The following is a 14,385-nucleotide window of genomic DNA, read 5'->3' as shown; positions in this document are numbered from 1 at the left end:
CCAGTATGGAGGCTATCACTGACATGGGTGTATGCTAAGATCAGTAGACCAGCATTCCTGTGACTGCTCTCATTCCGAAGGTACCTACAAATTTAAAACTACATCATCATGATTGACACACTGGTACATTTGCTAAACCATGTATTAATAATATCACAGTGTCAGTTTGCTATAGATCCGCTGATCAACCAAATTGGCAAATGTAAGATGAGGAATGTGGCTCATCTGTGATTTCCGAAACCCATATTGGGTAAACAGTGCAATGAGAGACACATTTCAGGTGCAATGACTATACCTGTGCCCATGCAGTCTGTCATGGATGAACACAATTTACGCTGTCAACCTGTATCTCCTTGTTGTATCCAAATATGAAAACTGGTCAACCCATGGCTAGCCTCAAACTGTCACCAAATAATGCACAGGATCCCTGCCATTATGGTGTCATAGGGGGCATATGTGGCTCAGGGTACACTGTTAATGTAGCATATGTAACCTACACACAACACAGGCCCTACATGTAAGGGACCATAGAAAGCATGATAAATCATGCCCTTTATCCAACCCACAGGTGCGTAACACAGTAAATGATTGTCCTTTGATTCCCAAGCCACAATACCTGAGTGACTGGTATTGCAGTCCTCCAGGAAAGTGGCTTTGCATGTCTATCATGGATACACATGATGAGAGGAATACACCCCATAAATGAGTCTGCAAACAAATGATGGAGCATGTTTGCCACCACATGATAGTTAGGGCCACTGCATGTGTGCAGATATGTGTGTGTCACTCACTGGAGTGCCCGGGTCTGTACATGTTTGCAGTGGTATGTCGGATGCAGTATCATCATGCCTGAGAGGCTTGACTTTCTGATTTAATCTTACACACAGTAATTGTATTTGGAAGTGTTGGACATTGAGCACATTTCTCCCTTCAATGCTTTACAGGTGGACCTGCCCCCTACACTATCGGAAAGGTGGCTCGATTTGCGGGCCCAGACATCTCCAAAAAGTGTTGACATTTCTGTTCTGTGTTGTGTTTGCTGCTTTTGTGTGATTGACTCCTGTGTTGGACACATAGCAAGGTATGATGCGCTGGTCAATGATCAGATATGTTACTTGAGTGGAGTTTCACTTTTTTCCATCTTTGAGTTGGACAATCAGTAGCGTATAGTCATATTTTGGGATTGTAGTGCAGACCTGTAGGCATGGCCATGGGAAGAGGGTGACATTTTTTTTTGAAAGATTAATAAATAAAAATTTGCAGAGGCCCATATTCATGATTTAGTCGGCAAGTCAGACCCTGAATCTCACAGAATAGGGATGCCAAAGTCTTACCCACAGACTTGAGCCTCCCTGTTCACTAATGAACATGCTCGACTGTATGTTTGACTTCCTAGCAGCATGTAGCTCCACATGTTGTGCTACGTGTATGTGGCACTTGAGTACAATGTCAGAGGTGTGCATGCAGCTCATGGCCAGATGTGTGCTTGCATCTATCTGCTTGTTGTAAGACATGTATTAGTGGTATTAAATGATGTTGACAATTGTCTACATTTACAAACATAAATGTGGATGGGATTGTCCAAGGTTTGGGTGTATCCTAGTTGGACATCCTCCTTACCTGTGGTGGACTGCCCAACCCCATGTACAGCTGTCCACAGCTTCCTGGGTGTCCTTGATGTTTGAAAGTATTTGTTGCTTGTCCATCCCCCCTCTCAGGCACAGGCGTAAGGTTATGAACTGTGTACCTAGGACTGATGATCCAAGTTTAGTGCACAGACATGTAAATCTGTAAGTCACTTGTCCGAAACTAGGATACCCACTCATGTTGGGAAATGTGTGCTACATTGGATTGCAGTGATGGTTCTAATAGCGTTCCACTTCCTCCTCTGACTGTGCGGGTGTATTTCACGAGCCAGTTACATATGTCCTCCCCCTCAATGCTGTTGTCTGAGCAGTATGACATTTGGGATGTTGCATGGTGTCATTGGAGCTATTGTGACCCAGGCACAAGGTGGACCCTGACATATGCAGCATGGGTATGACATTAGTGCTGTGTACCTCATAATGTTTATGACAATGGCTGATGTTTGTAGCAACTATGGACAATCACATTCGACAGGATTGGAACATTTGTATTGATTTCAGGGGATTGATAACATTGTCATGCTGAACCCTCTAATTTGGGTGTGTTTGATCCATGGGGACATTACTGCCATTAGCTACTTGACCTACACACACAGCAGAGGTGGTAGTCACAACTGTTGTCAATGTTAAATTCCACTTGCAGATATGGCCTGAGACTGTTAATTGAGCCCTAGTTCATGTAGGGATAATACCAGCTGACTTGTGACAGCAGGCCAGTTTAACGTTGTACCCTACTCTCCTGACGTGGCTTTACCTTTCCAACATCCTTGGCATGGCAGCATACCCCCCATGCAAAGGTTGTTGGTGTAGTGTAGTACTGTGCCCCAGGTTTCCTCTGAACGGGCCATGCCCCCGTGCCGTGCCCCTTTACACATGCCAGTCCCTGAATATCATGACTTATATGCATTGTGTAGTAGGTATGTCCCCCCCTGCTTACAGCTAACATTTATGCATTTTAATTCCCCCATGCGACTTACCCTGCATCTGTGTTGTCTCCTAGTAGTCTGCGCTGTCCTGCCCTTGAATCCCTGTGACGATCGCCTCAGGGATGACAGTTGCCACACTCTCCTCCATGTGGTCCAGGGCCTCCTACGGGCTGGACTCCCACCTCCAGTCTGCAGTGCTGCCTTCCTGTTCCTGGACATCTTACACTTGCGCCAGCGTTTCTTGCACTCGATGACTGTTCTCCGTACTTCTGCCACACTGTTTATCTTGTCAACAATTTGTTGCCATATTGCCTCTCTCCTACTGATTGGCAACTTTGAGGTGACAAACAGTTGGTGCTGGTGTTCGTCACCTCCTTCACCAGAATTTCCTACTCCTCTGCACTGAAGCAACACTTTATTTTCTTCTCCTCCCTGTCCTGGGTCTTCTGTGGGTCCTCCTGGCTGGTTCCTGGTCTGTTGTCATCTTCCTAGGGTCTTTGCAAGCATCTGGGATCCATTTTGGCTCTCCTTAGCACATTTTTCTGTGTTTGCGCCGCTTTTTGAAACTATTGCGTCAAAAAACTGCGCGTATCCAGTTTGCGATGTCGTAAACCGGCTCACAGTCTTTTTCGCTGCGTTAACGTCGTTTTTCTTTACAACGTGATGCATTGGTTTGAGTTTAAAAAAATGACTCTCACCAGTGGTTTGCGCCGCCGTGCGTCAAAGTATAAATTTGACACCCGAGCGGTGCAAAGAAATGGCATTAGCCGGCGGTAAAGTTTTTAACGCAAAACTGCGTCGGCGCAGTTTTATGTCAAAAAGTATAAATATGGCCCTGAGTAGCCATGTCATCATTGCAGAGCTCATATTAAGGACCTAAACTGTGCCACCAAATTGGAGATATAGACGGCTCCGAGGCCCACCACGGTGCTAGTGGCTGACACGCAGACCTCTGAGGAGATTGCGTGTATCAACATAAACTTGTCACTCACCAAGCCACATACCTGTTTTGGCAACGTGTTCTTCTATTTATGACCCAGAAACAGGCCCTCGGGTAACGCAGAAGCGGAGGTGGTTTTCCACATGATCAGTGGAGAGAAGCATGAAAGATCGACAAAGGAAAATACAGCAACTGTGTGCACGGTGCCCTTAAGCCCACTACTGGTCATAGTGGGAGACCTGCGTGTGGCTGCTCAAGGCGAGTCAAGCCTCGTGCAGCCTTAAAAATAAGGGCGACCAATGCCTACCAGGCACCCCCTCAAATAAGCAGAGGAAAAAGATTTCCCAACATTTATTTGCACATTTAATGCACACTTGGACTGTTCTAGTGTAATGGCTGGAGTAAACATAGAAAGTGCAACATGTCAGGGTGGAGGTAGGAAGGGGAGAAGTTAAAGAAAAATAGACTTTCCGTGCATTAGAAAAAAGCTAATGGAAAAAAAAATCACAATCTCTTCAAATGCAAACTATTTGTAAGGCTAGAATTGGGATGACATGAAAAAGACAGCATTTATGTGAATCTAATGCACTTAAATTATGTGTTAATTACCCATGTGCATATTTGAAATGTCTGTAAATTAACCAAATAATCATTAATTATGGCCATGCATAGTCAGGAACTACACATCTTGATATTTTAGAAATGCTTTTTGCAAATTAGTGCATGAAACTATTGTGTATTATTTCAACATTAAGCTTCAGTCATCCGAATTTGTCCTCAAACTGTTTTTTATTATTTATTGTTTCTATACTATTGCTAATGACAACCAAGGCTACTTTACCTAAAAAGAACATTTTGGATTACAAAATAATAGGCTCTAGGGAGTAAACTCTTTAGTGCACGATAAGTTAGACCTACTGTTCAAATCACAGTTACAGGCATGCACAGTATATCGATGGAGTGGGTGAAAATAGAAACTGCATCCCTGTGCAGGAACTTCCTGAGACGCATGTTTGACATTTTCCTGTGTTTGTAGTCTGTGAGTTGGTGAAAGGGAAGGTTAATTTCAAAGAGAAAATAGGGGTAAAAAGTAAACTTCCACCAGGAGGAGAAATGAGGGAAAAATAAATCGGAATAAATTTGGATACCCCTTGCTAGTCAGAAAAGGATGAAATATGTTGAAGAATGTCTGAAGATGATGTAGGTAACTCTCAAGGCCTCGTGCAAGTACAATTAGGCGATCTCTCAACACATAAAAAGTAGACAGGCCCAGGTGATGGAGACCTCCCAGGCCACGTGGGCATTTGTGAATCACATTAAGTTTTTACCGTATTACATCTAATACCGTGGCCTCTCATCCAGGCGCCAACCAGTTCACATACAAATGAACCTTCCCCCTAAAGTGGTGCGCTGTGGCAGGGTGAGTAATCTTTAGTTACCACTGAGTTAGGCAGCTTTTCCTTACAAGTATACAGCTGATCAAACATGGCCATTTCTTTAATGCTAGACTTTAATTTAAATACATACTTGATACCATGTACTAGTTTGATAAAAAAGCACCATCATTTAACCACAGGAATATTGTTCACAAGCAGAACTTCAAGATAAATAATCTCAAAGGAGCTGAGCATGAACCAGCCCGGCATTTTAACACAGTTTTATCGTTTTTTGTCATGCTGATACTTTTTGATGACTGGTGTAGCCAAAGTAACTATTGCCTTGTAAATTCTAAGTTTGTATAACCTACTAAATATTATTCAAAATAAAGAAAATAAGCATGTGTAACAATATAACACTCCATCCCGGGAAAACGTGGGAACACTCCTCAACTCTTAACCTTATTGCAGAAAGACCAACCTTGAGGAAAACATACGTTTTAGAGGGTCTTCTGTTCCAACCAAATGCTCCAGCGCCCGAGAATAATCCACCAGTCACAAAAACTATTGCAGTGTGGATCACGATTACATTTTATATGGGGGAAGTGCACTGGGCAGAAGAGATGTCACGCCAGGGAGATTTTTCACCGTCTGCAGCAAGGCTCTGAAAAATGAGGTGAGTGGAAACGTACTTTACAGTTTGCAAAACACAGTTGCAGTCCAGAGTAACAGCGGTTGTAAGCAGTATTCCGTGCTGTTTGTATCATATGAGTCGAAGACAGAAGCAGACCACTATATAGTCGAAATGTTCAGAATATACGCAAATGATTGAATATGCAATCATGTTCCCCAAGCACCTTATTGAACTTTAAGGACTTCTGACTACTAAAAATTACTGAAGTATAAAGGACTGGCGATGCCTTTTGGCTAGTCAAACTTTAGCTGCCAGTGAGGGAAGATACCACGGTCCTGCACAAACAAGAACCTCAAACCATTACTCTGAGTCCTAGTGCTCCCTGTCCTAGTACTGGACACTAGAGGTGCCACTCTCCCAGGCAGACTCTTTCTCTTAACTTTCATAAAAAGAAGAAAGACACTCAACAATCTTTATACTATACACATACCATGCAACACTCAAGAACGGGAGATTTTTGAGCGTTGTGTGGCATGGGTACAGTAGAAAGACTGTTGGTGTCTTTTTTAGGTTGAGCGGAAGCTTATGACCTCTTGTATACTTTTAATTATACTTCTTCTGTAGGCTTCCAGCTATTTCATTTGTTAGTTTCAGTGTGATTTAAAAATCCTTGCTTGCTAGTGGCCAGTCATGCCTTTTTGGCCCTCCGTCTTCTGAGTGGGAGCAGGGACCAACTGTTGTATAATTACACTTTGTCCTGTTTATCTGGTCTGTAGGAGACTTTTTTTTAAACTTTCTTTCTTGCTCCTCTCCAGGGAAGCTTCCCTTTTCATTTGCAGAGCATCCTTCCTCTGAGCTCAGATGTAAACAATGCTATAAATCAGGCTTTTATCTTGGTCACATTTGGTCTTTGTGGGCTCTCTGCACCCTCTCTCAGCTGCCTGGCTCCCGCCCTTCTTTGGCTTGGATTTTCTTTACCAAGTGTGCCTGCCTGTGTGCTGAGAGCAAGGGCGGAGGATCGCTTGTAATTGGTTATATCCTAGGCACCCAGCTCTACCAGGGCTCCACAATCCATAGAAACAGTGTCCACTTCTGCTCCATACTGGGATCCCACTCGCAGCTCCATCAGTGCACCACAGTTCACACACTCCAATCCCTCAGCCGTGCAAGTGCCAGAAACATCCCCCAAACACTGCCTGCCGAGTACCTCAGTTCTTGCAGACAGTACACTGTGCTGCTCCAGTACTGGGACCACGGGCGCAGCTCCATCAGTGCACTGAGGTTCACACATTCCAAGCCCTCATCCGTGCCAGTGTCAGGAACACCACACATGCTGTCAGCCAGAGCACCTCAGTTCTCACAGTCAGTACACTCTGCTGCTCCAGTACTGGGACGTCGGGCACTGCTCCATCAGTGCACCACAATTCACACACTCCAAGACCTCAGCCGTGCCAGTGCCAGGAACCCCACACACACTGTCTGCCAGAGCCCCTCAGTTTTCATAGTCAGTACACACTGCTGCTCCAGGACTGGGACCTCGGGCGCAGCTCCATCAATATACATCAGTTCACACACTCCAAGCACCTCAGTCGTGCCCATGCCAGAATCCCACACACGTCATCTGCCAGCGCACCTTAGTTCTTACAGTCAGTACACTCTGCTGTTCCAGAAGTAGTGTTAGAAATGGGGTCTTTGGTTGGCAGTCAGGTTACCCCCTGTCCAAGCAAGGACCCCCCTGCTTACCCCCTTGGCAGCTTGGCACGAGCAGTAGGCTTAACGTCAGAGTGCTAGGTGTAAAGAATTTGTACCAACACACACAGTAACTTAATGAAAACACTACAAAATGACAGAACACAGGTTTAGAAAAATAGGAAATATTTATCTAAACACAACAAGACCAAAACGACAAAAATCCACAATACACAAGTCAAGTTATCAATTAAAAAGCAAAAAGAGTCTTTATGTAGTTTAAAACACACACTAACACTGTTAGCGTGAAAATGTACCTTCGGTACGTCAAAAATGACCCCCCACGTGCGAGTGTGCGTCAAAAAGGGCTTGCGATGCGGCGATTTCACTCACGAGCGAGACCTGTTGTCGTTTCTCCTTTCATCGGGTCGGGCGCATCGTTTCTTCTCTCCGCAGGAGAGCGATGCGTCGATCCGGTCGGCACTCTCGGGTCCGGGCAGGCCTTGAGTTGTTTTTACATGCCCAGCAGTACTTGAGTCGAAAATCCAGCCGCACGATGATCCGAAAAGCATGCAGCGGGGGTTGCGATCTCCCAGCCTCCGTCAGCAATGCTGCACTTCATTTCTCCAACTCTGTGCGTCGATTCTTCAGTCGCGTTACAGGCGAGCGTTGATTATCAGCTGCAAAGCGGGCGGCGCATTGTTTCTTCAGCCGCAGATCGCAGTTGCATCAATCTTTTCCCCGCACGGCGCTCTGTGCGTGGATTTCTTCCTCTTAGGCTGCCAGCTTCTCCTTTCAGGGTCCCAGGAACTGGATGGGCACCACAGGGCAGAGTAGGGGTCTCTCCAGAGACTCCAGGTGCTGGCAGAGAGAAGTCTTTGCTGTCCCCGAGACGACAGGGGGCAAGCTCTAAATCAAGCCCTTGGAGATCTTCACAAGATGGAAGGCACACAAAGTCCAGTCTTTGCCCTCTTACTCTGGCAGAAGCAGCAACTGCAGGATAGCTCCACAAAGCACAGTCGCAGGCAGGGCAGCTCTTCTCCAGGCAGAAGTTCGTTTTGGTTTCCACAAGTGTTCTAAAATCTGTGGTTTTGGGTGCCCTTCTTATACCCAATTTCTCCTTTGAATTAGGCCTACTTCAAAGTAAAGTCTCTTTTGAATGTGAAATCCTGCCTTGCCCATGCCAGGTCCCAGACACTCACCAGGGAGTTGGAGACTGCATTGTGTGAGGACAGGCACAGCCCTTTAAGGTGTGAGTGACCACTCCTCCCCTCCCTCCTAGCACAGATGGCTCATCAGGAAATGCAGACTACACCCCAGGTCCCTTTGTGTCACTGTCTAGAGTGAGGTGCAACCAGCCCAACTGTCAAACTGACCCAGACAGGGAATTCATAAACAGGCAGAGTCACGGAAATGGTATAAGCAAGAAAATGCTCACTTTCTAAAAGTGGCATTTTCAAACACACAATCTTAAAATCAACTTTACTAAAATATGTATTTTTAAATTGTGAGCTCAGAGACCCCAAACTCCACATGTCCATCCGCTCCCAAAGGGAATCTACACTATAATCGGATTTAAAGGTAGCTCCCAGTGAAAAACGAATTTAGCAATATTTCACTGTCAGGACATATAAAACACATTACCATATGTCCCACATTATCCATACACTGCACCCTGCCCTTGGGGCTACCTAGGGCCTACCTTAGGAGTGTCTGACATGTAAGAAAAGGGAAGGTTTAGGCATGGCAAGTGGCTACACTTGCCAAGTTGAATTTACAGTTAAAACTGCACACACAGACACTGCAATACAGGTCTGAGACATGATTACACAGCTACTTGTGTGGTTGGCACAACCAGTGCTGCAGGCTCACTAGTAGAATTTGATTTACATGCCCTGACACTCTACTAGCGACTTACTAGTAAAGCAAATATGCCAATCATGGATAAGCCAATTACATACACATTTTGTAAAGGAGCACTTGCCCTTTAACACTGGTTAGCAGTGGTAAAGTGCCCAGAGTAACAAAAACAGCAAAATCAGAGTCCAGCACATATCAACAACCTGGGGAACAAAGGCAAAAAGTTAAGGAGACCACGCCAAAGATGAAAAGTCTAACAAGTAGTAACTTGGGCGCAGCTTCACCAGTGCACCTCAGTTATACTCCGGCGAGGTCAATTCCTTTCCTATACTGGAGCCCGCTCACATACAGTTCCATTACAGCAGATCAATTCTAATATTTAGTCCCACTGTCAAGCCAATACTGAACACAGCTCAGTCAGTACACCTCAAGTCTAACATCCAACACCACTGTTGATGGGAACCACCACAGCTCCGCCAGAATCTATCAATTCTAACATTCAGTGCACATTTCTTTTCAGTACTGAGGCTCACACACATGCCCTTCAGGACTCCTTGCTTCTGCGGTTCAGAGGCAATGCCACTCCCATACCGGGGCCCCACTCGCGGCTTCACCAGGGAACCTCTAGGCTCTACGCTCGGCAAAACTGGCAAGCCAATACTAGGTTCCACTCATGTCTCCATTAACATACCTCACTTCTGATCTTGTATGCCAGTGACTTTTCCAGTACTGCAGCCCACATACAACTCTGTCAGTTCATATCAACCCTAACCTGCAGCCCCTCATTATTCGAATCCTGGAATTACACAGTGCTCTGTTTCTCATTTCTCACCCACTGCCTTTCTGTTATTCCAGCACTGGGCCGGGACACAGCTATGTCTATACCCCCAATCCTGATCTGAAGTGCCCCAATATTGCTGTATAGGGGTTCACATACAACTCTGCTAATGCACCTCCTGCTGTTCTGCAGTGTCCCCTGCTGTTCTACACTCTAACTTCTGTTTGAGGACGTGGGGGGGGGGGGCAATTAAATATATTCTTAGCTGCAATCTTTATTTGGGAGGGTCTGTTTGACCTATCTCACTCCGTTCTTTCCTTTACTCTGTTTACTCTCAATGTTTTCTTTCTCCCTCACTTTCTCTTTCCCGCTCTTAAAATCCACACGTTAACAGTTTTGCTTTTTCTTTCAAATAATTATTTCTACTCCTCTTTCTTCTTTTTTTTATTTCCCTCTTCCTCTTGCTACCTCCTCTTTCAAACTCGCAAAAACTTGGTTATTTCTTTCCTTGTTTTGTTCCTCTCTTTTTTCTTCAACAGGTGTTCTTCCTTTCATAATTTTTTTCTCTTCCCTTCATTCTTTCTTTGCCTTTTTTATTTGCTCTTTCCTTTGACTTGGTATGCATCCATAAACTTTTTTTTTATCTTTCTTCCTTCCTTTTTCTGGTGTTTTTCTTATCTGTATCTGTCAATTAACGTTTTAATTTAAATCCTTCTTTTTCCCGCCTGTATGTGAAAGCCACAAGTTACTTGTCAGACCTGAACTGTTAAAGTGGTTTTCTCATTCTGTGTCTGTGGGAAATGTGTCAGTAAATACATGCCCTGGTTCTTTCACTGCTTGTTTCTCTCACCATCTCTTTTTTCTCTAATGTGAATTTTTCTCTTTTTTTTCACACTTCTTTCAATATTTTTTCCTCTTTATCTTTAGTTTCCTAGCTTCTTTCCCTTTTTTCTTGTGTCTCACACGTTTGCTATAGTTCTTCTCTTAGTTGTGTTTTCATTTTCTCGTTCTTTCTCTCCTTTCTTTCTTTTATTTCTTTGTAACCCCTTCTCTTTCTTCCTTTTGTCTGTTGTATTCCTTTCGCTTCTATTTTTCTGCCACATCTGCTTTCCCTCCTGAGGCCTAATTATCAATGGGGCAACAGGTGCAGTTGCCCCAGGACCAGAGGCCTATGGACCTCACTCAACTCTAATTACTGCTGTATTTTTCTACCGAAATTGCAGTCAACCATTTTCCTTTCATACTGCAGGGCCCATGACACTGTTGCTATGCCACTTGTCCTCTCAATCTTTACTCCCGACTCCCTATTTACTTTCACCCTCCAATCCATCCCCAATGGTATTTTTGATATGGAGTTTTGAGCATTGCACTTTAATGCCAAAAGTTTATTTCTGGTAAAGGTTTTTATGTTAATTGTATATGTTTTAAGATAGAGGAAGAAGGTAAATAGAAGTGCTTTAGTTAAATGCTGGGCCACTTGAATTATATGGCAGGAAAAGACGAAATTATGAGGTAGGGTTGACCAATTTATGTGGCAAGAAAAGTCAAGTAATGAATTTACGATGCTAATAGTTCTAACTCAAGAAAATGTGAGACCTATTGCATTGCAAATGCTTGTTTAAGAAAGCTTAGAGGAAGTGGCTGTCTGGGAATGGGGCACCTCAAGTATTCAGGATGGGGAGCACAGACGGAGGCATAACACACGATTCTTCCTTTGAGAGTGTGACGCTCCAATTTCAAATTATTTTGAGTATCCCAGTGAGCCCCACCATCAAAGAAGTTTGTGATGAGCTAGAGATGAAACCATCAAAATGATGCCCTCTTACTGCAAAAAGCTGAAAGTTTTTCGAAGTCCTTCCCCCAAAAGTAAACCTGTGCTGGTTCTTGTGGATGTCATCTATAAGGATAAAGCAAACTGTTTTGAAAGAAAAGTCAAACTCCCCAGTACTCCAGTGGCTCTTCCTCAACATGACAGGCATTTTTCCACTGCTCTGAAGCCGGTTGATGCTAGTTTTGAAGACTAGGCTCCAGTGATTAATTTGTAAATAAAAACATGCCCAAAGCTCTCCTGTGAAACACGTGGCTATTGCAATTAAATGTGTGAGCACGGAATACGAGGCAGGGTAATCCTAAAGCCATCTCCGGCCTCTTTAATCCATTTACAGCCACTCTTTGCCCCTTCAGCTCACTCTTGCAGCTTTCTGATTTGTCCCTTTGTAACGGTTTCCCGTTTTTCTCTTCCTCTGTCTTTCCCATATGTGCCTTTGCTCGCAGTAAATACCTGATGCAAAAATAAAAAACTACCGGCCCCCCAAAATAAGTGCCATTGCACCCCACCGGGAACCATTGGCTCAAATTAAGCACTGCCATGCTCTCTCCTTGCGGCTCTATTACTTTTCCTGGCTTCCCAAGTTTACATGCAGCAGGAGCAGGGAGGCTTCAAAAGAGAGAACGAAAGAGAGGGACGGGGAGTTAGAGAGAAAGCGATCCAGAAAGGGGTGAGAAAGAGAATGGACGGATGAATGGGGAGAGGAGAGAGAGATTGGATGGATGGAAAGGGAAAGAGGGAGAAAGCTGCAGAGACCAAGGGAGCAGGGCTGGTTTGAGCAGAGTTGCCAGGGCTGCTTTAGGGCAGTATGGCATTGCCTGCTTCCACCAACTCAACGGAGACCACCACCCCCAATATTTAATCGTTAATGTCCATAACATGCTGGAAATTTTAACGAGCTTGTGGAAGGCATTTTGGTTTCTTTTTGGCCTGCGCCAAGCTGGGTAGATAAAATCAATGTGAGAAACCATAGGCCACCGCAACGGTTACTAAAGGTGAAAACACAGATGCTATCTCACCTGTATATGAGTCTGGGGAATCGAAAGACTGATGGATGGGAGATCTGCCTAATATTTCTCGGATGCCTTGTATAAACTGTTGTTGTTTTTTCACTTTCAGATCGAGTGTGAAATATGGGCCCCGCGGAGAGCTGGATGCAGTCCAGTCTTTCTGCTGGAGCTCTCGGGCCGGATGTAGACGGCCAAGGTAGGGATAGGCTGGGGTTGGGAGGGCGGCAGCGCGTCCACCCCCTCTCCTGTTTTCACCAATGGGGGGCCACAGAGGGAGACTAGTGGAGGTAGGGAACCAGAAGGGGAGGACCTGGGAAAAGGGAGGCCCCTGGGGGATGACACAGGCCCACTGGCTCAGGGCTTGGAGCAAGGTGAACCTGCTGGCATGGCAGAACAAGACATGGAGGATTTTCTGAGGCTGGGGCAGCCCTTAGATCTCACGCTGGCTGGGGCCCAAGCCAGGGAAATCCGAGTAGTTAAGAGGAGGGGGCAGGAGTGTAGCAAAGGGAGGTGGAAAAAGGTTGGTGCCAGGGTGAGGGGCCCTGGGGGGGGCTGTGCTTGATAAGGGGAGAGTAGATGCCCAAGGGGAGGGGGTGCAGTTGGAGGAGAGCAGCAGGGCGAAGGGGATGTCTGAGGCACAACACACCCTCACTACTGACTGGGCGTCAGTTGACATAGGGGCTACGATTCAAAAGCAGAGGAAATTGGTGGCGGAGACAGAACTAAGGTGGGCCAAGCTATGTAAGGAGAGGGGGGAGGTTGAGGGAAAGTTCAGGAAGGCAAAGAGGAAGTCAGTGGTGGTTAGTGGGGGCCAGGGCGAAGGACATGGGGTGGAGAAGAGTAGTTGGGTGTGGATCCCACATGAGGAGCAGGGGGTAGCGCAGGAAGCTGGTGCGGCTAGTGGTTTAGGCAGCGTGATGGCAGCACCTGGGGCACACAGCCAAGGACAGCGCGGAGAGACAATGCCAGCATCAGAGGCTTGCAGAAAGGTGGTGAAGCCAACGGGGCGCAACACGGCCTCAGGACGTTGGTTGGAAGAACAAGAGGGGTCTTCGGCAGCCTTCTCTTCATCGTGGGATCGTGGAAGTACATGCCTGGTTCACGCCAGAAGAGTTTCAGGGTGGCTGAAGAATACGAGATGGTGGATGCAGCTGGCACTTATAACAGAATGGGTGTGGATGAGGAGGAAATGCTTGATCTGGATCATGAAGAGGACATTGATGAGTGGGAAGAGGGGGAGATCCACAAAAAGGAGGTGAGCGCAGGACAAGGGAAGGGGCTGGGACACAGGAGCGGTGCAACACCCTCTTCTGCTAATGTTTTACAGCTTTCAACGTCTACCTCTCATGGGTTTGAGGTCTCTCGCAAGGATGGAGGCAGGCGCAGACCAAGGCTGGACTTCGCATCGACTGGTCGTGGGATCCAAGGTAAAGGGGAATGGTGGGCACCATCTACTGGTGTGGGCGAGGATTCGATACACTCGCAGCCTGATACTGGTGCAGCAGATGCAGGTGCTAAGGCAAAGGGGGGAGCCGAGGTGCTGTTGGCACAAAGCAACGAAGGTGAGGTACCGGCAAGCGGGGAGAAAGCTGATGAGGACAAAGGGGGCGGGGCGGGAAATAAGAAGAGGCTCCCGTACATGGGACTCGCTATGCCATTGGGGTCACATGTGGCAGACAAGGCAAGAGCGAGGATTTG

General features: G+C 46.0%; 1 long non-coding RNA gene across 3 annotated transcripts in view; it reads right to left on the bottom strand.

The window, feature by feature from the left end:
- LOC138288063 (uncharacterized) overlaps nucleotides 1–14,385 on the bottom strand; it is a 184,893-nt gene that overhangs the window by 72,397 nt on the left and 98,111 nt on the right. Inside the window, exon 2 of one of the 3 annotated variants that reach the window (XR_011202322.1) lies at nucleotides 5,370–5,552. The exons of 1 other annotated variant lie outside the window; for it this stretch is intronic. This is a non-coding gene — a long non-coding RNA (uncharacterized lncRNA). The remainder of the gene's footprint in view (nucleotides 1–5,369; nucleotides 5,553–14,385) is intronic. One more of the 3 variants, XR_011202320.1, reaches the window with a different exon arrangement.

Source organism: Pleurodeles waltl, chromosome 4_1 (assembly GCF_031143425.1).
Source record: "Pleurodeles waltl isolate 20211129_DDA chromosome 4_1, aPleWal1.hap1.20221129, whole genome shotgun sequence".
NCBI classification, from domain to species: Eukaryota; Metazoa; Chordata; class Amphibia; order Caudata; family Salamandridae; genus Pleurodeles; species Pleurodeles waltl.
Note: the sequence above shows the minus strand (reverse complement) of the source record. Positions and strands in the feature narration are given on the sequence as shown.